Raw genomic sequence first — 23,026 nt, forward strand, 5'->3', positions numbered from 1 at the left:
GTGATCATTTTTTCAAACCTCCCTTACCGATATTTACCCGGTCTTCACGTTGTTGGACTCTCTTCCAGAACCCTAGTTCAGGACAAAGCCTCACAACTGGGCCACTTATTTGGGTCAACGCCCCCCTACCACGTACCGCAGGCCACAGTCCAAAGTATATCGGTAGATGCTTAAGGATGTTGAAAAACCTTACCTTAGAACCAGAGTTGAAATTCTATGCCACGTACTTCAGGTCTCAACTCGAGTATATCGGCATAACTGTATTGGACAAAGATGATCTGAACCTAGAGTTAGGATTAGGGTCCTACAACTGTTTTCAAAAAGATGCATCTAGAGTCAGCCTTTTAGGGAGTGTTGTATGTGCATAAATGTTTGTGCAGGATGTGACTGTTTGTATTATCGTTATTCCTCTCATATTTTCCCCAAAAATATTAAACCATTTTTCAAATATCCATATTCTCATCTTTTTCTTTTTATTTTCTCAAAACCCTGGATGATTTTCCCAAACATCTAATTTCTTTCAAAACTCCAGGTGATTTTCCATTCTCTCTTTCTACTGGATCTCGAATTTCCAGCTGCATTTTATATCCTGCCTGCAATTTTCAGAATTTCCATATTTTTCCTAAGTCTGATTCTGAGTCTGTCTCTGTTTTCAGTCTGATGGCATCCAGTCAAATTGATCCTATTTTTTCTGAAGGTCACATCTCTTACGAGGTGCGACAAGGTTGTCCTGAACATCGAGCCCTCAGCACCAGATCTTTTATTCCCCGGTGGTATTATACATGGCTCAAAAGCTTTTCTCGCATGTTCCTGGACCATTTGAGCGAGTGCGGATTGGAATTGGCGTCAGCAGACGGAAAGCAGACAGTAAACGACAACCTGATCCACGCAATGGAAAAGCGATGGAATCCACGAACATGTACTTTCTGGTTCCCATGGGAAAAGATGACCATTTTAATGGATGAATTTTCAGAAATTATGGGATTACCAGAACCAGCCGGTCAACCAGGAGATCCGTTAGAGCATCAATTCCTGATCAATGTCAAGGGTTTGGACCCCCGAGACTCCCTAGCTCATATGATAGGCCGCCGGTCTTGGCCCCTGATCCAGATGGATGGAAATGAATACGTCAATCTGCTTGAGTTGTACCGCATTTAGGCATAAGTTCCACGATCACAAGGATAAGAAATCAATAAAGACTTCCAAGAAGCAAGTTCAGCCAGAAGAAGTCTCAGATGGAACAAAATCAGCGGAAGACACCGATAAAGAATATGAGGTGCCTCCAACATTTCAGAAATATGGCCGGGAACAAAGGACGAGCCACAAACCAAAAAGTCTGGTCACAGAAGATCCCCTGCAAGCATAGTTCAGGGAAATAGCTAGAGTTGTTAAAGATTTGTAAACCCGCGACAAGGGCAAGAAAGTCTTCACTAGCGAGGACTTCTATGATGGCCTAGAAGGAAATGAAGATCTGGAAAATCTACCTTGCAAGTTCATCAAGTTCGATGGTTCTGGCGACCCAAAAGCTCATCTCACCACGTTCTTCGCAGAGTGATCCAGATTCAAGAGAGATAACAGAGCACTATTTCTATGTTTTCCTCGCAGCTTGGAAGGAGTTGCAGCTAAATGGTATGCTGATCATATCAATCCTATCGAGCTCAAGGAGTTCGATAAAGTTGTGAATTTATTTATCGAACGCTTCCTGTTCAACACAGAGGCGCTCCCGACATTAAGCCATCTCTGCAATCTAAGGCTGAATGAAAATGAAAAAGCACGGGATTTCATTCATAGATGGAGATCAGCCTGCAACAAAATGAGAGATCTTATATCAGAAATGCATGCTTTATCGTTGATCCTCAACAACTTTTCGCAACTTCTGAGACGATTAATCTCCACCGCACCATCCCGTACTTTCATTGAGCTGACTGAACGAGTCGAATGGCTCAAGCTAAGCATGGAGAATGGAGTCTACGAACGCTTCACATTTCCCAAGAATAACCCCCATGGTGAACAGAAGAAGAAAACTCACTTCACCTACTCTGCCAATAACAACAACAATAGTCGAAATCATTATAAAGGGCAGAAGAAAGATTACTGCTATGGCACAGGCAATTCAAACAACAAAAGTGATCAGAAAGGGAAGCCTGCTCCTCAATATAACAAGCCCCTTCAGCAAGATCAAGGGTCGAAACTGCGTCAAAAACCAAACATGAAGGATGGAGCTACGACAGAAAATTCACTCCTCTCGACCAATCACTCGAAGATGTGCTCGAGTATATGCTGTCAAAGGAAATGATCAAATTGCCTAGACTGGCCGATCCTTGTTATCGTCGCAAAATTTTTTCGTTTTCCCTTCCCTTGCGAGAGAGAGGGGAAAACATTTCCGCGAGTCAAACTTGACCAGAGTTTTGGAAATTGTTTTGAAATACTCGCCTCCATTTTTTAAAATAGCGAGGAAATCCATGGGATGGGGCTCGACCTGTCGGTACGAGGTTCGACCGTTCCTGCCGCCTTTAACAGGGGTAATCGAACCAAGGACCAAAAGTGTACTTGATTTAGCTAAATTATCAAAATCGTGTTCTATCCTAAATGCATAGAGAATTCAGGCATGTGCTATGAAATTTTGTAAAATGCAAGTTGGAAAACATGATGTATGCTCAGAAAATGCTTTGGAGTTGGAAAATATTTCTCAGAAAAAAGATGGAAATCAATCTCTTAGAAAACTCTGATAAAAGGACTTAAAATCTCAAGAAAATTTATGAAGATTTGGGAAAATCATGAATGGATGAAAATCCTGGGAAAGTAGAAATAATTCTCGAGAAAAGGCAAGCACTTGAAGAGAAAATGTTTATCAGGAAAACTCTAACTTTGAGAATTTTCTTTGGAAAATGATTGAAATTCATTGGAAAATCTTTGGAGAAGGAAAATCGAATCTTAGGAACTTGAAATTCAGAAAATCTTAGCCTTGAGAAATTGGAAATCGATTTTGACTCTGGAAAATGATGGAAAGTTTCCTTTAAAAATTTGGAAATGAATTCTAAGATAAGAAACACTTTCTAGGAAAATCAGGGAAAACTTAGCTTTGGAAAAACACATCTTTGAAAACTTTTTCAGAGCATCTTGAGAAATCGACTTTCTTGAGATGAAAATTTTACAGAGATGCACATGATTTTATGATGTGAACTATCCTGAATGAATGGATGTCTTTTTATGAAAACTTCTTTTTCAGGAAAGTATGCAATTTTAGAATTAAACCTAAGTAGAATTACCACATATTCTGACTAGGGCCGTAAATATGTTTGTAATTTACTTAGTTAATTCTAAAAGATTTTGTAAACATTGAAAATATGCAATGAATTTTGGAAGATAGCCTAAGAGTGTAGGCTCGATGTGACTAATAGAAAGATGCTGAATCTGGGTCTCGTCCATATTTTGACTAGGGCTGTAAATATGGACTCCACCGAGTTCATCAACTCCCTAAGAGTTGGTGCACGTGCCATTCGTGTACATCCATAGTGCTTTTTAAATAAAATGCATGAATCACATAATCAGGATATTGCATGAATTCAAACTATATGATATGCATCCTAGTCTAAGCAGAAAATTAAACCTCTTATTCCAAAATTTACATTATTACATCACTAAATAAAAAGAAATAAAGATAATTGCAGACTTCAGCTCCTTCCTTTGAATATCCCTGCCAAACTTGAAATGGGGTTAGCTTAAATATGTGGGTTTTTCAAGATTTTCCAATAATATTCTGAAATTATTGGACTTAGTTGGATATAAACCCTATTTTCACACTTTCTTGATATTTGAAATGATGTAAATGCAAGAAAAATCAGCAATAAATAGTTTGAAATTCAGAATTAGGGTCAAAATGACCAAAATACCCCTAATATTGAAGTTATATCTTTAAAATCAGGTTATTTGAAGGAATTTTGGTAAAATTTGAGATTTTGAAATTTGAATTGAACCAAATGATGATGAAATGCATGATGAGACATGATGACATGCTGCTAAACATATTAAGACTGTAAAAATTAGAATTAGAGTTTGAAACTTAGCCAAAATAATGAATTTCGCTTGTTTTTCGCCCGGATCAAGGTCTCGCGGGGCCCTATTTTGATGATACGGCTAAACCGATCATCAAACAAATTTCAAATCATGCCAAATTCGGTAAGGAGCACCCCTCTACCCTTAAAAACAACCTAGAATGATAAAATGCATGAAAAGACAGGGCCTAGATGCAAAATTTCAAAGAAAATCCTAAAATAGGCAAATTTCGCATACGAGCACGAACCAAATGTAGTATTTAACTCAATAATGCAAAATTCCACCATAGAAATGTATGATATTTTGCAGGCTGCTAAAGGACATAAAAATGAACATCTTTGGCTTTTACAGCTTTGAGATTTGAACTACGATGAGTTCGGTAACAGGGATTTGGTTCTAACGGGACTAAAATCAACATGATCTGATGTGAAAATGGTAAAAAAAATAATAACTAACCATCAAAACTTCCGAAAATTAAATGGGGAACTACTGACATATGCAGTAACAACTTTCATTTTTATGGATTTGGCATTTGGTCAACTGGATGTGAAATAAAAATGCGACATCATATGCATAAATCAGAAGAACAGATAAACATCCCAAAACAGGAGCCTGACAAGAAAAATACTAAACTGGTATTAAGACTGTCCTAAAAATCACAAAATTTCAGAATCAAATAGAGGACATTCGGAACATGACATTCACTTTTTACAGATTTGGATTTGGAGCTATATCCAGAGATAACCCATCGACTTAGGTCGATCCAGAGTCTCAAAGACTCAAATCAAGCTGTAAGACCCGCAATTTTTCAGTTCAAACTCTGAATAAATTTTTTGAGGCATTTACCGGTAAAAATAGCATTTTTACTCAGAATACGAAACAAATCAATTTCCATGAACCAATTATACTTAGGATATTCGTCGATTCACAAATATATACTCAAATACTCTGGAAGCCATAACTTCCTACCTGGCCGAAATCAAGAGATTCGTACGAGCCAACTTTCTTAGTTACGTCAATACAAAGAGAATGGCGTACTCAAAACTTTTCGGAAAAAAATGTTGAAAACTCAACTTTTTGGTGGGACCCGCAAGAATCTTGGTGGGACCCACGAGAATATTTTCTCAGAAAATATCTAGAATATTCCCAGAATATTCCATAGGATATTCCAAGGAATATTCCAAGCATATTCCAAAGAATATGCCAAAGCATATTCCTTTTTAAAAAGCATATTCCAAGGAATATGCCTTTTAAAAAGCTATAAATAGGGGCCCTCCCCCTTTAGAAAAATTGCCCCCCCTTTATCTCCTCTTTCTCTCTCCTGCTTTCTGAAACCTCCCCCAGTAGGTCTGAGCCCACTTGACCTGGTCTTAGCCAGCCTGACCTGGTCCTAACCCACCTGACCTAGGTCTGAACCTACTTGACCTAGTTCAAACCCAGTTGACTTGACTTGAACCTGGTTTGGTTTAAAGTCAAAGTCAAAGTCCTTTTTGGTCCAGATTCCGATTTGGATTTCTGAACCCAGGCTTAACCTGCTTGAGCTGAGTTCGAACCTGCTGAACCCAGTTGACTTGGACCGGACCCTGTTTGGTTCAAACCACTTGGATTGAGTAGCTTGACCTACTCTACCTCTTTCTCAACTAAGTCAGCTTCATCTGACTTAGTCTGACCTCTCGAAGGAAGGCTCGAAGCCAAAGGAGCAGCTCAGAGCCGTTTCTTCCACGATTTGAAGTAAGTTCGCTTCATTGATCCATCTCTCTCAAGTATTTTGATTGTTTGTATATAGCGTATACTTTATGAAGTAGTATCTTGCTTTAGTTCTTGATTAAGCCCTTTTTGGACACTTCGGTGTTCACCCGCTCATCTCGTAACTATCGTTGGATATATTTATGTTCAAATACGCAGTATATGCGTTTTAAAAATGGTATCTCGCCCTAGTTCTTGGTTGAGCCCTTCAGAACACTTCGGTGTTCACCCGCTCGCCTCGTAACTATCGTTGGATACAGATCTAGGTGTATATCTGTTGATTCTGCCGATGCGTCCTATATCGCACAGGCTATGTAATTTACCTTTGCTGTCGCGTCGTATGATGCCAAGGCTCATACTTTCTGCAATTTACGATTACTGCACTTCCGATTATGCATTTACTTACGTCGTCGCGTGGTATGATGTCAAGGCTCCTGCTTTCTGCAATGTATTTACTTACGCCGTCGTGTTGAATGACACCAAGGCTTCTGCTTATACTAAATATACGGCGCGTAAATGAGTGTTCAAATGGAAATCAACTCCAAATCGCCAATGCGATTCCCTGACCGCTCCTCATTCAAGATTCTGCTTGACGAATGAAGCCTCTATTGGAAAGGCTTCGCTTTTTGGCAAAATGCTATTTACGTAAAGACTAAGTCAATTATGTATGGCCTGACTATGGCCCAGGGTTCCTGCAACCTTGATGGATGCAAAGTACGTACATCGGTGCACATTCATTTCCCGAGTTAAGCGTAGCAATTTCCCGCCAAAGAGGGGAGATGCTGCTAAAATGGATAAAAGAAACACACGCTTTCTCCGTAAAAGAGAGGAAGTGCTGCAGAAAATTCTGAAGAAGCTAAGAATAGCTCAGAAAGAACGTAGCAGGATACTCTGACATATAGTAGAGTGCTACCCAGTTCATGGTTTGCCTTCTACAACGTAGAAGGGTTCGTCGCACCACTGTCGATAGAGCAGGGGAGGTGCTGACGAAATGGTTGGCAGAAGAGCTGCCGAAACCAGTTGAACGACATAATAATGTCCGTTGATGGAACGATGCCAGAACGGCTCTTATCTCTGTGCCTACGAGGGCACCTTGCTCGTAAGGGCCACTGAGCCGAAGTAGAGGTTGCACCTTGGCTAGGTTTGGACTCGTTGCGTAAAAATACGCCGAGTAGCCGATCTATTTAGATCGAGTCATATGCATGCTCATTGAGAACAGTTACGCAACCAGACTCGTAAGGGCTGAAGAGCCAGAGTGTGTTGTTTCCACCCAAAGAGGTGTGATGCTCGTGGTGGCTACAGTGCCGAGAGCGGTGTTCTGCATGCATATGAATAAGACTTAAGGTCGCACATACCCCGCGGTTGAAAATTGTGTTAGGGGTACCCCCTCAGTTGATGATTGTGTTGGGGCGGACTGAATGGGGTCGGGTACATACTCCCGTAGTGCTGAGGCACGGGCTGCCTGAATGGCATGCTTATATCTGTCCAAGTAATTGTAAGACTGGCAGACCCCTTCAAGAATTATGCTCACTGTGGAATGACAGTGATGGTACAACCTTGAGTGACACGTATTTTACTTTAGACTTAATAGAGTCCACGATGGCCTCAGTCACTCATGGGTTTTGGGGTCGTGGTTATCCTTAAGATCTAAGGATTGAACCCAACTACTGCAAGTAGAGGATGCATCTGAATATGGGCCTAGTAGGGTTCTCCCAGTTGAAACACACTGCCCTACTATGGATAGGGTCAACAGGCGTCTGGGGTATCTAAAATACATAGAATAATCAACCCCCAAAACGTCGAGTTGATGCCCGGACAATTGCTTCGCCCGCGTACCAAGGGTGGAATAGGTTAAATATCAAAACAATGCATTAGCTTAGGTACAACGATGCTTGAATGTATGAGTAGATGGACGTGTTGAGTCAGTTCTGCATAACCTTTGTGAAGGTGTCATGATCGGTATACGACTGGACCGACTGGGCAAAGACCTGTGTTGTATCCGCACGACTAAGCGAAGCTCGAGGAGTTGTCCTTAGATACATGAGATACATATGTGCCAAGTATGAAGACTTGAGCTAGACATCCCTTTGAGACCCGGAAGAGGTCAAGGCTAAGTCATGGAGACTATAGCAGATGTTCAACTCATAGCCCTGAGGAGGCTCTTGCAATATACGCTAAGTCTTGGAGGCTTAAGCGTCGTTATTACGAACTGCGACCCTGAGTGGTCATCGTATGTGCTTGAGTTTAATAGATGTATGATTGCATGCTTACCAGACCATGAGTGGTCCTGACCCCGTTTAAATGAAGATTTCAGGTGTTATACCTGCGTGGCGATATGCGAAGCAAAGCGGCATCGAGTTCCAGGGTTTCTCTAGACAGAGTTGTACTACTTCCTTTTATTGAGCCCATACTGCTTATTCGAGCAGTGATGTTGTAATAACCATGAGGTTTTCGATAAAATGGAACACTTCGGTGGTCAATGAGTGGCTTGGCCACATACCTGCAACGTGCTCGAGGTTTTCTAAAACTGATGACTCATTATCGTTTGAATCCGTTGCTAAAAGCTTTCTAAAGTTCCGTTGCAAAGAAAAAAAATCATGAAATTTTTAACTTAGCTTTGTTTTGAAAATCCGGGGCGTTACACAAGCTCTGACACATGTCCCAAACTCTCAGATTTTTGTCAGACATCAGAAAAATGCAGAAAAATCTGATAAAAATCATGTTAAATACTAGACATCATTCCGAGTTCAGGACATTTTTAGGATCGAAAATTGGATCTCATATGAGGGAGATATCGATTTTACAAGTTGGAAATAAATCTTCAAAACGTTTCCCCGGTAACAAAACCTGACTGAGAATTTCGAACTTTAAATGCAGTAAATGAATTCAAATCATTCTGATTTTTTTGCATATTGTTAAGGACACCTAAGGGCGCATACTATGATTTTTTTAGCATTTTTAACGAAAAATAAATACATGAAATAACGAGTAGACTGACTGACAAAAATAGAGAATCACAAAATTTAAGCAGGATTAAAATAAAGGCTAAAAAATCTAATTAATTCCTAAAATATGCTAAATCAACAAAATGAAATATGAACTAAATCTAATTAATGCATGAATGTTAAAAATCACCAAGGAAGCATAATTCTACTTTTGATATATGTCGTTGTATGAGAATAGCTCGATCCATCATTCGAATGAGCTCTTTCTTCAAAACGAAAGTTCAACATGCAAATCGAGACAAGGACATTACTTCAACAGAACCGATTAGAATAGAAACCCACCTTGTATTCTTTTGCTGTTCTGAAACCTCAGAGATGGACGACTACCTTGATAGTGGACTCCAGAGGGGCGTGAATTCAGAGGAAAACAAAAGAAAGGAAAAGAGGAATTCTAAGTTGAAGTTCAAATCTCAAACAAGAGCCTCTCCTTCACTGGGCGTGGGCTAGGGTATTTATAGATTTTTTGGAGATTTTTGAAATTCAAACGAAATGAATTTGGACCCTCTATGTGGTGTCATATCAAAGCATGCCATTTTGGATTTTTGAAATAAATAAAATGCATTTTTTGTGAATAGGACACCTCAGCTGGATTTGAAAATTTTCAAAATTAAGTTTGCTTGATTTTCTCTGTAGGAGTTTCCCACATGGCGCCACCTTAGAGGGTGCTTCATTGGAGTTTGAATTTCAAAGCTTTGCTTATCTGGAAGAAGGAGAGACTGCCATGTGGCGCCACCTCAGAGTGGCTCCACACTGACACGTGTCAGAAGGAAAGGCAAAGGACTCAGATGGCGCCACCTCAGAGGGAGTTTGAATGTTTGAAATTCTGCTTTTTCTGGAGGAAGCAGGGACAAACATGTGGCGCCACCTCAAGGTAGCTCCACACTGCCATGTGTCAGAAGGCAGGAGCTGGGGAAGCAGAAGACGCCACCTCAGAGGAGTTTGAATTCTACTTTTCCTAAAAGCAGGCTGCAAAGCTATTTTTGAGGAAAGGTGTTTTCAGAAATGGCGCCACCTCAGAGGAGAGATTCTTCTACTTTTTTTGATGAAAGGAGATCTGGACATGTGGCAGTTCAGGATGGTTCCACACCTGACAAATGTCAACTTGCTGGAGGAGGCTCTCCAGATGGCGCCACCTCAGGGGGAATTTGAATTTCAAATTGGGTGGGCTCTGGAAGAATGAAGGGTGGCCATGTGGCGCCACCTCAGGGTGGCCTCACAATCCCATGTGGTAGAAGGGAGGAACAAGGGACATGTGGCACCATCTCAGCCCAGATGGAAAAGGTAAAGTTCAGGATTTGCGCCACCTCAGCCTGGGGTTTAAATATTTGAATTGTTGCTTTTTCTGAAGGAGGCAAAGAGTGACACATGTCCTTTGCTTTTTCTAAGAAAAGCTAAGAGTGACATGTGTCCCTTGCTTTTTCTGAGAAGAGCAGAAGGTGACATGTGTCCCTTGCTTTTTCTGAGAAGAGCAGAAGGTGACATGTGTCCCTTGCTTTTTCTGAGAAGAGCAGAAGGTGACATGTGTCACTTGCTTTTATGAGAAACGCAGAGAGAGACATGTGTCAGTTTGCTTTTTTGAAGAAGGGAGAGAGTGACATGTGTCACTTGCAGAAGACATACTTCAAATGGCGCCACCTCAGGGGAGACAAGCTCTACTTTTTCTGGACAGAGCAGCACATGACACATGGCGTTCTCAGAGCGACATCAGAATGACACATGGCCAAGGGGTGAAGGTGGTGGACATTGACACGTGGCATAGGATAAAGAGTGTGGCTAATGACATGTGGCACCATCTTAAAGCGGCCCCACACTGACACGTGTCAAAGGATGGAAGGAGAGAGAAGGTGACACGTGGTGCCACCCCTCGGTGAACCCCACACTGACACATGGCAGGGAAATGGGAGGAGAGAGAAAATGGTCCAATGGCGCCCATCCAGGGACAAGGCTCCTATATTTTTACGTTTTTCAAAATTCAGGTTTTTCAAAAGGAAAGCCTATGTGACACCACCTCAAGTGGACCCCACATTGCTTCTTTATTGAAATAAAAGTAAGACAGTAAAACCTCTTTTTGGAATTTTCATAAAAACCTAGACTAATTGGTAAATACGAAATACTTCGCCTAATTACAAAGATTTTTAAAGGAGGTGGCCCCTGTAGGGTGATTTTGCAAAAAATGATATTTGAAATTGCTGACAAAAGGGCAGAATCTGAGATAAAATGTCTGAAATCCATATTGAAAACTATCTAGATCGTTTTTCTGAGAAATTCTTTTGAAATTCAAAGTCCTGGGGGTAAAATGGGAATACTAGACAATTTTGAAGACCCAGGGTTTTGAAATCAATTTTAAAAAGAGTTGAAATTCAAATCTGGATTGAAATTGAGAGTTCTGGACCTCGAAATGACATGCTGTGCGGTGCAGTGATATGAAATGCTCATGCAATGATATGCAATGACATGTCTTATGAAATGTAATCTTGAACCAAGATTTGGAGATTCCCGTCTCCTGTCAGGAATAAAATTTTTTAAAATCTGAGTTAAAAGAAAAATTTTGAGGGTTGCTGATGAAATATGGACTTTTGCAAGTTCCGAGCTCAAAAAATGACCATTTTTCCCTCTGATGATGTTTGGTGGAAATGTCAAGGAGGTGAGTGAAAATTTGGGGTGTTTACAATCCCCCTGTGCCCATGGGGAAGTGGAAAGACCAATTCTGCAAGTTCCACAGAACAGTGGGACACAACACTGAGAACTGTTTCGTTCTCAAGAATATTGTGCAGGATCTCATTGACAAGAATCTTTTAGTGGAAGGAGATGAAGAAGAAAAAATGGACATTCTCAATCAGCCATTTTCGTCTCACACCACAGCAGTGATATCTGAACAGCCATTTCTACCTCAAGAACACATCAAGCCGTGTTCTTCTCAAGATCTCCAAGTTCAGCATCAGGTTTTGGTGCTGCAACAAGCAGCTCCAACTTCTAAGAAGATGGACATAATTTCAGCTTTTGATAAGCTAAAAGTGTCAGCAGAGTCAGCCAAAGTATTTCCTACAGCAGCCAGTCAAATTCCTGGATTCCCAAAACACTTTATCCAATCCATTCCAAAAAGGGGAGAAATTTAAACTCAAAATCCACTGACCGCTTTGTCCAATGTTTCAATTTTTGGACTTAGCCAAGAGCTTCTACAAGCACCAACAAGTACTGGACGATTTGCTCAGAAAAATTAAAGTCAAACTCAGTACCACATCTGAAGACATGGCCCAGATCGTGAATTCAGCCATAACAAATGCGCCGATCACCTTCTCGGATGAGGACCTTCCAAAGCCTCACTCCTTTCATAACAATGTCTTGTACATCGTCGTTCGAGTAAGAGGAATGACAGTACCCCATATGCTGGTTGATGGAGGCAGCAACCTCAACATATGTCCTGAAATGACAACGAAGGCACTAGGCATCAAGGAAGAAGAGTACATTCCAGATCCTATCACCATATATGGATTTGACAACCATGGTCAAACGGCTAAAGGCAAGATATTCCTGGAAGTGTTCATCAATTACTCAGTGCACTCCGTTCTTTTTCATGTGGTCAATGTGCCACCCACCTATAATCTGTTGCTCGGAAGAACATGGATCCACAATGCAAATGCAGTACCTTCCACCCTTCATCAATGCGTAAAATGGTCCAAAGATGGAATGATTACAACAGTATTAGGAGAGGACCCAGAAGAAAGGCTCTCACAGCCCATGATTCCTCGACCAACATTCACAGCAGACATCCCCAGCATCAGGAAAAGTGAATAAATCAGTCTCGGAGAAAGTTTAGAAATACTCCAGACATCAGAATCATCTATGCACACTGTAGCCATGACCCGATGGAGAGGTCCTAAGTTCTTTAAGATTGGAGGTCGGATCAACTTCAACACTCTCAAAGATCATCCATTGTTTCCACAATTCATGAAAGAAAGAAAAGGATTTGATTTACTTCTGAAGCATGGTTATCAACCCTTCAAAGGACTGGGTAAAAACGAAGATGGTCGCATCGAGCCAATGATTCAAAAGCATCATCCCTACAGAGCAGGACTAGGATTTTCTGGCAAAGGCTCACAAAAGAAGTCTGTTTTTGTTAAAGGGGCACATTGAGAACCCTTTTGTTATTTCCTTTCTATTCTTTTCAAAATAAATGTCTCATTCTATCAATGTCTTTGATCAATTCAGAATCAATAAAATTTCAAGTTTTTTTGTCTATCTGGATGCCATCTGTTTCCTTTCTCTCTATATCCTAACTTTATAATTCCAATGTCATTTATGCATGGTTATTTTCAAATGTTGTTTGTCTTATGATGGGCAATTTTATCTGAATCAAGTTTCTCCTCCAAAATTTCAGAATATCTTCCCGAACAATCAAGAAACTCGTCCTCCATCCAAAGGCTTTCCAGAAATCGACAACAATTCACCGAGTCAAAGCGAGCACAGAAGATGATAAGGTTGCAAAGCAGTCAGATGATTATGCAAAATTTGATCAGTCCCTTCAAGAATTGCCAGAATTTTCCTCAGTTCAGAAGCAAGACGAACCATCTGCTCTAGTTCAAGATCCGACTGAAAATGTCAATGTCGGTTCAGAAGACAATCCCAAGATTCTAAAGATCGTTATCAGTCTAAGTCCGGAAGAGAAGGAAAGGCTCACTAATTTTCTCAAGCAACATGAAGAAGTGTTCGCATGAACATATGAAGATATGCCAGGCTTAGACCCCAAATTGGTCGAACACCGCCTCATTTTAAAGCCAGATGGTAAACCAGTTAAGCAAAAGTTGAGAAAAATGGATCCCAGAATAGAACAACAAGTCAAAGAAGGACTTGAAGATTTGCTCAAAGCAGGATTCATTCAAACTATTGACTACCCAGATTGGTTAGCCAATATTGTCGTTGTTCAAAAGAAAAGTGGCAAAGTGAGGATTTGCATAGACTTCAGAGACCTCAATAAAGCGACTCCGAAAGATGATTATCCACTTCCAAGCATTGATCTCCTAATCGACAGCACAGTAGGACATGCCATGTTTTCTTTTATGGATGAATATTCCAGCTATAATCAGATTAAGTTGGCCACCCGCGATCAATCAAAAACTTCCTTTACTACGCCTTGGGGCACCTTTTGTTATACAGTCATGCCATTTAGGCTCAAGAATGCTGGAGCAACATATCAACGTGTGATGGGCGTCATCTTTCATGATCAAATGCACAAAATCATGAATGCGTATGTTGATGATATCCTCGTGAAATCCAAAGAGGAAGAAGATCACATTGAAGCTCTTGATCAAGTGTTTAAACAACTCATTCTTTATAAGTTAAGGCTTAACCCTCAAAAGTGTGTTTTTGGAGTCGAATCAGGCAAATTGTTGGGTTTTCTGGTCAGCAAAAAGGGAATTGAAGTTGACCCAGCCAAAGCAAAGGCTATCATTGATATGCCACCCCCGACAAATCTTAAAGAATTGCGTAGCCTTTAGGGACGCATGCAATCAATTCGACGATTTATTTCCAACTTGGCAATGAGATGCGAGCCTTTCAATCACTTGCTCAGAAAATGAGTGAAGTTCGAATGGGGACCAGAATGTCAGCAATCATTCGATCGTATCAAGAAGTATCTCCTCAACCCTCCTATCTTGAAGCCACTAGAATTAGGGAAACCTCTTTTGTTATACATATCAGTCAATCAAGTCGCATGCGGTGGATTCTTGGCGCAATATAAAGAAAGCAGCTTGATAGAGCACGCCATTTATTACGTGAGTAAGACTTTCATAGACTATGAAAAGAAATACTCTCAAATAGAGAAGACCTGTCTAGCTCTGGTGTGGATATGTCAGAAGCTAAGACACTACCTACTGGCATCTGAAGTCAAAATCTTGTCTAAACTCAATCCTCTCAAGTATATTTTAGAGCAACCTTTTCTCAGTGGACGAGTCGCCAAATGGCAAGTCTTACTGATGCAGTATGACATAGAATATGTCTCGCAGCAATCAATCAAAGGACAAGCAATCGCAGATCAGTTGGTTGACTTTTCTTTAGCAGAAGAAGTAAAAGCCAAAGATGACTTCCCTGATGAGCAAATATGCAATATCCAATAATCGCCAGTCTGGAATTTATTTTTTGACGGTTCCAAGAACATGGCTGGAATAGGCATTGGGATCTTATTAATCACTCCTAAGAAGGAGATGATTCCATTTTCTCTCAAGTTAGATTTTCAATGTACTCACAATATGGCTGAGTATGAAGCTCTAATCCAAGGTCTAAAGATTCTACTAGACTTCAATGTTAAGAGAGTGCATGCTTACGGCGACTCATTACTCGTTGTCAATCAAGTCCGAGCCGAATGGCAAGTGAAAGATCAAAAGCTATTTCCTTATCAAAAAATCGTTTCAACTTTTGTCAGCAAGTTTGAAGAGTTTCAGCTCTTCCATATCAAGAGAGATTTTAATCAAGTGGCTGATAGCCTAGCCAACCTAGGCTCCATTATGACATTCAAGAATGAAGAATCTTGTCGCTCTTTTGAAATTGACAGACTTGACCAACCTGCCTTCCTTCCTACAGAACAAGTAAACCAAGCTGAACAAAGGAAGAAGCCTTAGTATTACAATATCAAAACTTTCATAGAAACCGGTGAATTTCTGCTAGAACTCTCAAAGAAAGAGCAACGAGCAATCCAGCGCATGTCTACCCGATATTTCATTCTGGCCAATGTCCTTTATCGTCGTGGATTCAGTTCAGAGTATTCTAGATGCTTAGACGAAGACAAAGCCAAAGGAGTCGTGCGAGAAGCACACAAAGGCATTTGTGGTGGCCACGTCGGCTACCAAACCCTTGTTAAGCAAATCATCCGAGCAAATTACTATTGGAAGACTATGCAGCAAGACTGTTACCAATTTGTGAAGAAGTGTGTCCAATGCCAGATACATGCACCTTCTATTCATGCTCCAACAACATATTTGCAATCTGTTGTCTCTCCATGGCCGTTCTCTATGTGGGCCTTTGATGTTGTAGGTCCCATCACTCCTTCTGCTTCCAATGACCACAAATACTTCCTTGTCGCAACAGAATATTTCACCAAGTGGGTAGAAGCTATCACTCTTCGCACAGTAGAAGGACGACACGTGGTCTCTTTCATTCACAAGAGCATCCTTTGCCACTTCGGCATCCCACATGACATCGTGTCAGATAATGGTAGTCACTTCAAAAATGAAAGAATAAAGACCTTCTGCTCAAAGTTCAAAATCTATCATCATTTTTTCGCTCCCTACTATCCTCAAGGGAATGGTCAGGTAGAAGCTACCAACAAGATCTTAATTCGTATCCTGGAGCGAACTGTAGAAACAGGCCGTGATTGGCATGAGAAGATCCACGATGCACTATGGGCCTATCGGACCACCATTCGCACTCCAACAAATGCTACTCCATCAGAACTGGTCTACATAACAGAAGTAGTATTACCTCTGCATGTTCAGAAGCCCGCTTTGAAATTTGCATCAGTTCTAGAACTACCTCTTGATCAATACCAGCAACAACGACTAGTACAACTAGACTTGCTCGACGAGAGAAGGCTAAAAGTAGCAGAGCATGCTCAATCCTATCGCCAGAGAATAGCCAGGCAGTATGCAAAGTCTGTCATCGAAAGGAGATTTAAAGTCAATGATCTAGTGCTTCTATCCACAGCTTATCTCAAACATCATCTCGGCGGAAAATTGTTGCCAAATTGGGAAGGTCCTTATGTCATCAAAGAAGCATTACCTCACAACTCATATCGGCTCATCAATGTCGATGGGGTAGAATTACCAGATCCCATTAATGCTCGACACTTGAAAAAGTTCTATACTTGAAGCAGTTATTCTTCCTTTGTAATCTTCCTATTCTCTTCAATAAGGATCAAACTTCCTTTTCCTAGTTACACTGGGGCATTTTAAAATTTTTGTTCTGTATGCAGGCATGATAAACGAATTTCTCATTTTACACACTTGTGCATTCATGTGCATCAATTTGCATTCATTTGCATCCAACTGCATTGATATCAATTTGGTCAGTATTGGGATTTCAACAAACAGGCCCATCATAATTCCTAATTCCTATTCAAAATTGAAAGACAATCAATAGTACTAAACCAAAATCCAGTGCTTGAACTGGTATTATTTCAAAATCCAGTGCTCGAACTGGTATTGTTTCAAAATCCAGTTCTCAAACTGGTACATTTTTAAAATCCAGTGCTCGAACTAGGTATATTTTTAAAATCCAGTGCTCGAACTGGTATTATTTCAAAATCCAGTGCTCGAACTAGTATTATTTCAAAATCCAATGCTTGAACTGGTATTATTTCAAAAAACTAGTGCTCGAACTGGTACATTTTCAAAATCCAACTTTTAAGTTGGTCTATATTTTCCTTTGAAAAACTGAGTTCCGACTCGGGTTTTCCTTCAAGTTATTTTTTCTTTGAAAAACTGAGTTCCGACTCGGATTTTCCTTCAAATTATTTTTCCTTTGAAAAACTGAGTTCCAACTCGGGTTTTCCTTCAAATTATTTTTCCTTTGAAAAACCGAGTTCCAACTCGGGTTTTCCTTCAAATTGTTTCTTTTCTCAAAAACTGAGTTCCGACTCAGGTTTTCCTTTAAATTATTTTTTCTTTGAAGATCCGAGTTCCAACTCGGATTTTCCTTTAAATTATTTTTCATTTGAAGATCTGAGTTCCGACTCGGGTTTTTCTTTAAAATTATTCTTTTTTTTTTTTTGAAGATCCGGGTTCCGACTCGGGTTTTCCTTTAAATTATTTTTTTTCTTTTCTTTGAAGATCCGAGTTCTGACTCGGGTTTTCCTTTAAATCATTTTTCCTTTGAAAGATCCTAGTTCCGACTCGGGTCTTTTCTCAAATTATCTTTCCTTTGTTGATCTGAGTTCCGACTCATGATCTCTTTACTTTATTCGAGCTCTGACTCGAGCTCTTCATTCTCCTTTGCTGATCCGAGTTCCGACTCGTGATCTCTTTACCTTATTCAAGCTCTGACCCGAGCCATTTATTCTCCTATGTTGATCCAAGTCATTTCGATCTTCAGGGTCAGTCAATTTCTCAAATTTGACCTTTTGTCCACCAATTTCCAATTTAAGTCTTTAGATCAGTCAATTCTTCGATTTCGACCCTCGGGTCATTCAATTTTCAATTTCGACCTGCGAGTCACTCAATTTCCAACTTTGACCTCTAGGTCATTCAATTTCCAATTTCGACCTTTGGGTCACTCAATTCTCAATTTCGGCCTTCTGGTCGCCCAATTTTCATACTCTCAATTTCCAATTTCCAATTTTGACACGCGGGTCACACAACTTCGACCTTTGGGTCAACCAATTCTCAATTTCAACCGTTAGGTCATCCAATTTCAAGCCCTCGGGTTACCAAGTCTATTTCAATCATTTTCGATCTGCAGGTCACCTTTGCTAATCTAGGTCGTATTCATTCTGCCTATTGGCTCAATATCCAAATTTCAATCATTTTCTCTTGCGAGAGACCCTTTTAGGGAGAGTTCGAGGGAGCTCGTTCTTTTCGCATGCTATCCAATTCGTCACTTAGCCCCTTTTCAGGGAGAGTTTGAAGGCACTCGCGTCTTTGTGAACCGTTTGCAAAACAATTTCCAATTTCACACAAGGAACCCTTTTATAGGGAGAGGCTCGACGGAGACTCGCTTTTCTTGTGGCCCCCCAATTTTCATACTAGGCCATTTTTGTCATAAAGGACCCTCTGTTTAGGTAGAGTGTGATGAACTCATTTCTTCATGACCCAATTTTCCGACCTCACTACTATCGGCCTCCTTTCCATAAGAGAAGCCTAATATTAGGGAGCTTTAACGAAAGCTTAATTTCTCTTCGAAAGTACATTTTGCAAACACCTCCTCTTCAGGGAAGAGAGGAGTAATTTCTATTTCCCATTCAGGTAAGGGCTAAGCCTGAGTCTCTCTTTTTGGGGAAAAAGAGAGGAGAACTTTCATCACGGATGGGTTAAGCCGGACCTCAAATGCTCTTCTTTCACCAAGGATTTCAAGAAAATTTTGTCAATTTGTCAATCAATTACTTGTTGATTTCAAAATCTTCATTGCACAAATCTTTACCTTCAGCATTACTTCCAAAAGAGTGAAGCTTTTGCGAAGAGAGATTCCAAAATCCAAATTCTTTCCATTGGCCAACCAAAAGGATGAAGGATAAATCTTCGATATGGCCAGAAAAGAAGATTCAATGTTATTGCAAAGCTACAAATGATCAATATTGATCACAGTTATGACACATCTCTAAAGATTATTCTTATAAAGATGAGGCAGTGGAAATATCCTGAGTGCTAGAAAAAAGAGAGAATTCACCCAAGCCCTGCCCCCTCATAATCACCTAAGTTGCAATTAAATATCCGCAAAAGGGATCTCTTAATTGTCGTCAAGATGAAGGCGAATTATGCGAGTAGACCCCCGGGGCCAAAGAAGATCTGAATCATCTCCAAGATGACAGAGTTTGTGACGGATCCTTCTAAGGAAAGTCCAAAGCACTGTCGAGATGAAGGAAGATGCGATGAACCTCCCGACAATCCCCAAAAGATATTTAATTTCAGCTATCATCCAAAAATCTCCAACCAATGAGCCAATCTCGTCAAGATAACCATGGAACAAAGAATGATCAAAACATCTCCAAGTTGAAGGAGTTTGTGACGTACCCTTCCAAAAGAGAGCAAGAGAAAAAAAAGAAAGAGAGAAAAGTCAGGACATCTCCAAAATAAAGGATGATGTAATAAACTCTTCTGAAGCCCAAAAGAACCCCAAAAAAGTGCATAAAGATTATCATGAGAGAAGCTCTCAGGATATCAAACTGCCAAATCTATCAAGAATCTTCTTTAAATTTGTGAAATCCTATTATCAATATTTTTTCATCAATTGCTTTCATAATATCAAATTCTCTTTCCTGTTCATATCAAGGAAATTGATAGCTTCCTAGAAGAAGGTCAATCGTAAGCAATTTGGATTCCAAATCTTGATTCTATGAAGTCAATCTCGTTTGGAGGTAATACTTCAGGTACAAAGAAGGAATATTTTGCAACAATGTGCACCATTTTCAAATACTTTGAATCAACAACAAAATCCTTAATATTTTGAAAATATTTTCTATCTATCCTGACGTGAAGTGAGAGCTTGATGTCCGTTTTTGATACATCCTGACACTAAATTTTAAATCCCTCTTTAGGACTTGATTCCTTCTCTTCTTTTTATAATTTGAGAGCATGAGCTCTCAGATTCGCACACTTCCCTGTGTCCCCACTGTCCCACCATAGACAGTCCCATTTTGGTTCGAGGTCGAACCACCAATCATTTCCTCGCAAAAGGCAATTTTAAAAGCTAATTAGTTTCAGCAATGAGACGCCCAAGATCAACCCCTTTTCAAGCTTTAGGGACCCCATTTTCCTTCCTTTTGCAAAACCCCTGTCGGATTTATTGTGCAAAATATGAAGGTTCCATCATGGTCTCTTCCTTCGAGGATTCCATTCATTTTTCGCCCGATCAGGATAAGCGTATAAACCTAAGCCTCCTTTGATGAGGTATTTCATTTTCCGCCCGATCAGGATAAGGGTATAAACCTAAGCCTCCTTTGATGATGTATTTCATTTTTCGCCCAATCAGGATAAGGGTACAAACCTAAGCCTCATTTTGATGAGGTATTTCATTCCCCAATCAGGTTAAGGATCAAACCTGAGCCTTCTCCCATGCAAAGCATTTTCTGTCCCATCCAGGTTAAGAGCAAAAACCTGAACTTCACCGCCACAGATCAAATCCATTCATCTTCGTTCTTCATTTCATATCTACCATCTTCACCAGGCCAATTTTCTCATACCCAGTCAGACCCTTCTAACTGAGGCATTTTATATAACCCAAATTTGGTGTGTTTTTCTTTGCCACTAAGCTCGGCCACAAGCCGACTTAGTAGCAAAGAGGAACATCTGTACACACCCCAAATTTTCACTCACCTTCCTGACATCTTCATCAATCATCACAGTTTGGTTCTTCGAGATCACCAGAGAGCAAAATGGTCATTTTCTGAGATTGGACCTTGCAGAAAGTCCAAAATCCATTCTCAATTCTTCAAATTTATATAGTTAGGCTCAAAAATATCTTCAAACTGCAAAATTTTCAAAATCCTATTCTTGACAAAAAGCTAGAATTTTCAAGTCCTAATTCAGAGTGGTATTTCATGAAACATGTCTTTGCATATCATCGCATGAGCATTTCATATCATTTCACTGCACAGCATGTCATTTTGAGATCCAGAACTCCTGATTTTCAAATATATCAATCCAGAATCGAGTTTTTAATATTTCAAAATTGATTTCAAATCCCTGAGTTCTTCAAAATTGTCAGTTTCCCTCATCTTAACCCCCAGGACTCTGAATCACAAACGTTTTCTCAAGAAAACAATATGGATGGTTTTTATATTGATTTTCAAGTTTCGTCAATTGGAAAGAAGGGGACATAACTTTAAATGGAGAAGATTTTATTTCAAACTTTTGCAAAAAGGCTTTAAATTTCTTTATAAAATCTCTGCATCTTTTTATTTTGCCTAGAAGGACCATTTTCTTCTAAATTTTTGAAATCAAGCCAATTCTTACTTCGTACTTTCCAAACTAACCTACTATTATAAAAATCCCAAAAAGGAAGTTATTGTTGCTTTTTATGTCAAATAAAATAATCAGTGGGTCCATGCATAGGTGGCACCTCACTAGAACTCCCTACAGAGAAAAAACAAATAAAACCTTATTTCAAAAAGCTTTTTTATTTTTTTTTAATCCAGCTGAGGTGACACCACCTTAAAAAAAAAAAAAAACCATTTACTCATGTTTTTCTTTTTTGTTTTTACCTTTTCAGCCCCCAAATGGTGCCATCGCAAAGCCCCACCCATAAAAGTTCACTTTACCTAAGTTTTAGGTAAAGTAACTCAAAATTTCTTCAGGTAAAGAGGTCGTCTCCTTCTAAAACGGAGAGATTTCAAAATTTTTTAAATTTCGATTTTTAAAGTTTTCAAATCTTTTTGAAACTCGGTTCAAGAGCTGGGAAAAGTTTCGACTTTTCTGATAGAGAGGAAGTCGATCTTTAAAAGACCCTCTTCGGGCGTACAGAAGGGGGGCTAAAAACTTTCTCTCTTCTGATCGGCTGGAATCTCCTTTTGAGGACCTTTCTTCCTTCCTTCCAGCAGGAGAAGAACCCACGGCTACTAACCTTCTCTCTCCCCAACTCTTGAATCCCTACCCCCTTTCTCGTTCATTCCCCCTTACCGTTTGATGTCCTCCTTCAAGCCAAGGATCAAAGGACTCCAGCGAATCCTTAAGGTACATAGAAGAAAAGCCATCCTCCTGCAATCAGTCTTGAGCATTGAGCCTCCTGTTCTCAATAAATCGGTCTTCAAGAGGTGGCATCTGAAAGGCATCCAGTTCAAGAAATCAGGTGAGGAATTATCTTGCATTTGTAATTTCTGTGAATTAAGTAGCATATTCATGGCGCATACATTGTGAACTCGTTACATTTAATTGACGTGATTCACATCCACGGTTGTTGCATACGTTGAGGATCGATGATGCCTCACAATGGCATGATCGATCCCTCCGAAGAGTTGATTTTAGCTGAACCATCATCTTTCCTGTAATGTTTTTGCCTGATTGTTTCATTATAATGAGCCTCATAGGATAAATCTTCTTTTCAGTCAAATTTTTTTTTTCTGACTGATACTTAAGTTATGTCCTATTGCATATCATCGACTTCACTAATATTATCAACAGTCTCTGCACACGCAAAGGATGAGATTTTATACAGCACCACCTTCACTTTATTCTTTTTATCTTACCTCATTCGTAAATCCCCTTTGTTTTCCTACAATTTTTTTTTTGTGTTTTTCCCTATTTCTTGTTGCATAACTCCCCTGCATCTTACTGTCTTCTGCATATATATATGGTTTGAGTAGACATTCACATAGCATTGCATTGAGCGATAACCATAAGGGTTTATTGTATATTGAATAGTGCTATTTATTTAGGCACAACATATGTATTAATTCAATCTTCATTGCATAGTGGTAACATCCACCCTTCGAGTGTCAGTGGATTCATTTGTAACAATTACATGATATTATGCTTAGGATCAAAGAGACAGAGCATGAGAAATGCTGCCTCATGTTCTCC

Source organism: Nuphar pumila, chromosome 8, assembly GCF_984573655.1.
Source record: "Nuphar pumila chromosome 8, dmNupPumi1.hap1.1, whole genome shotgun sequence".
Lineage (NCBI taxonomy): Eukaryota > Viridiplantae > Streptophyta > Magnoliopsida > Nymphaeales > Nymphaeaceae > Nuphar > Nuphar pumila.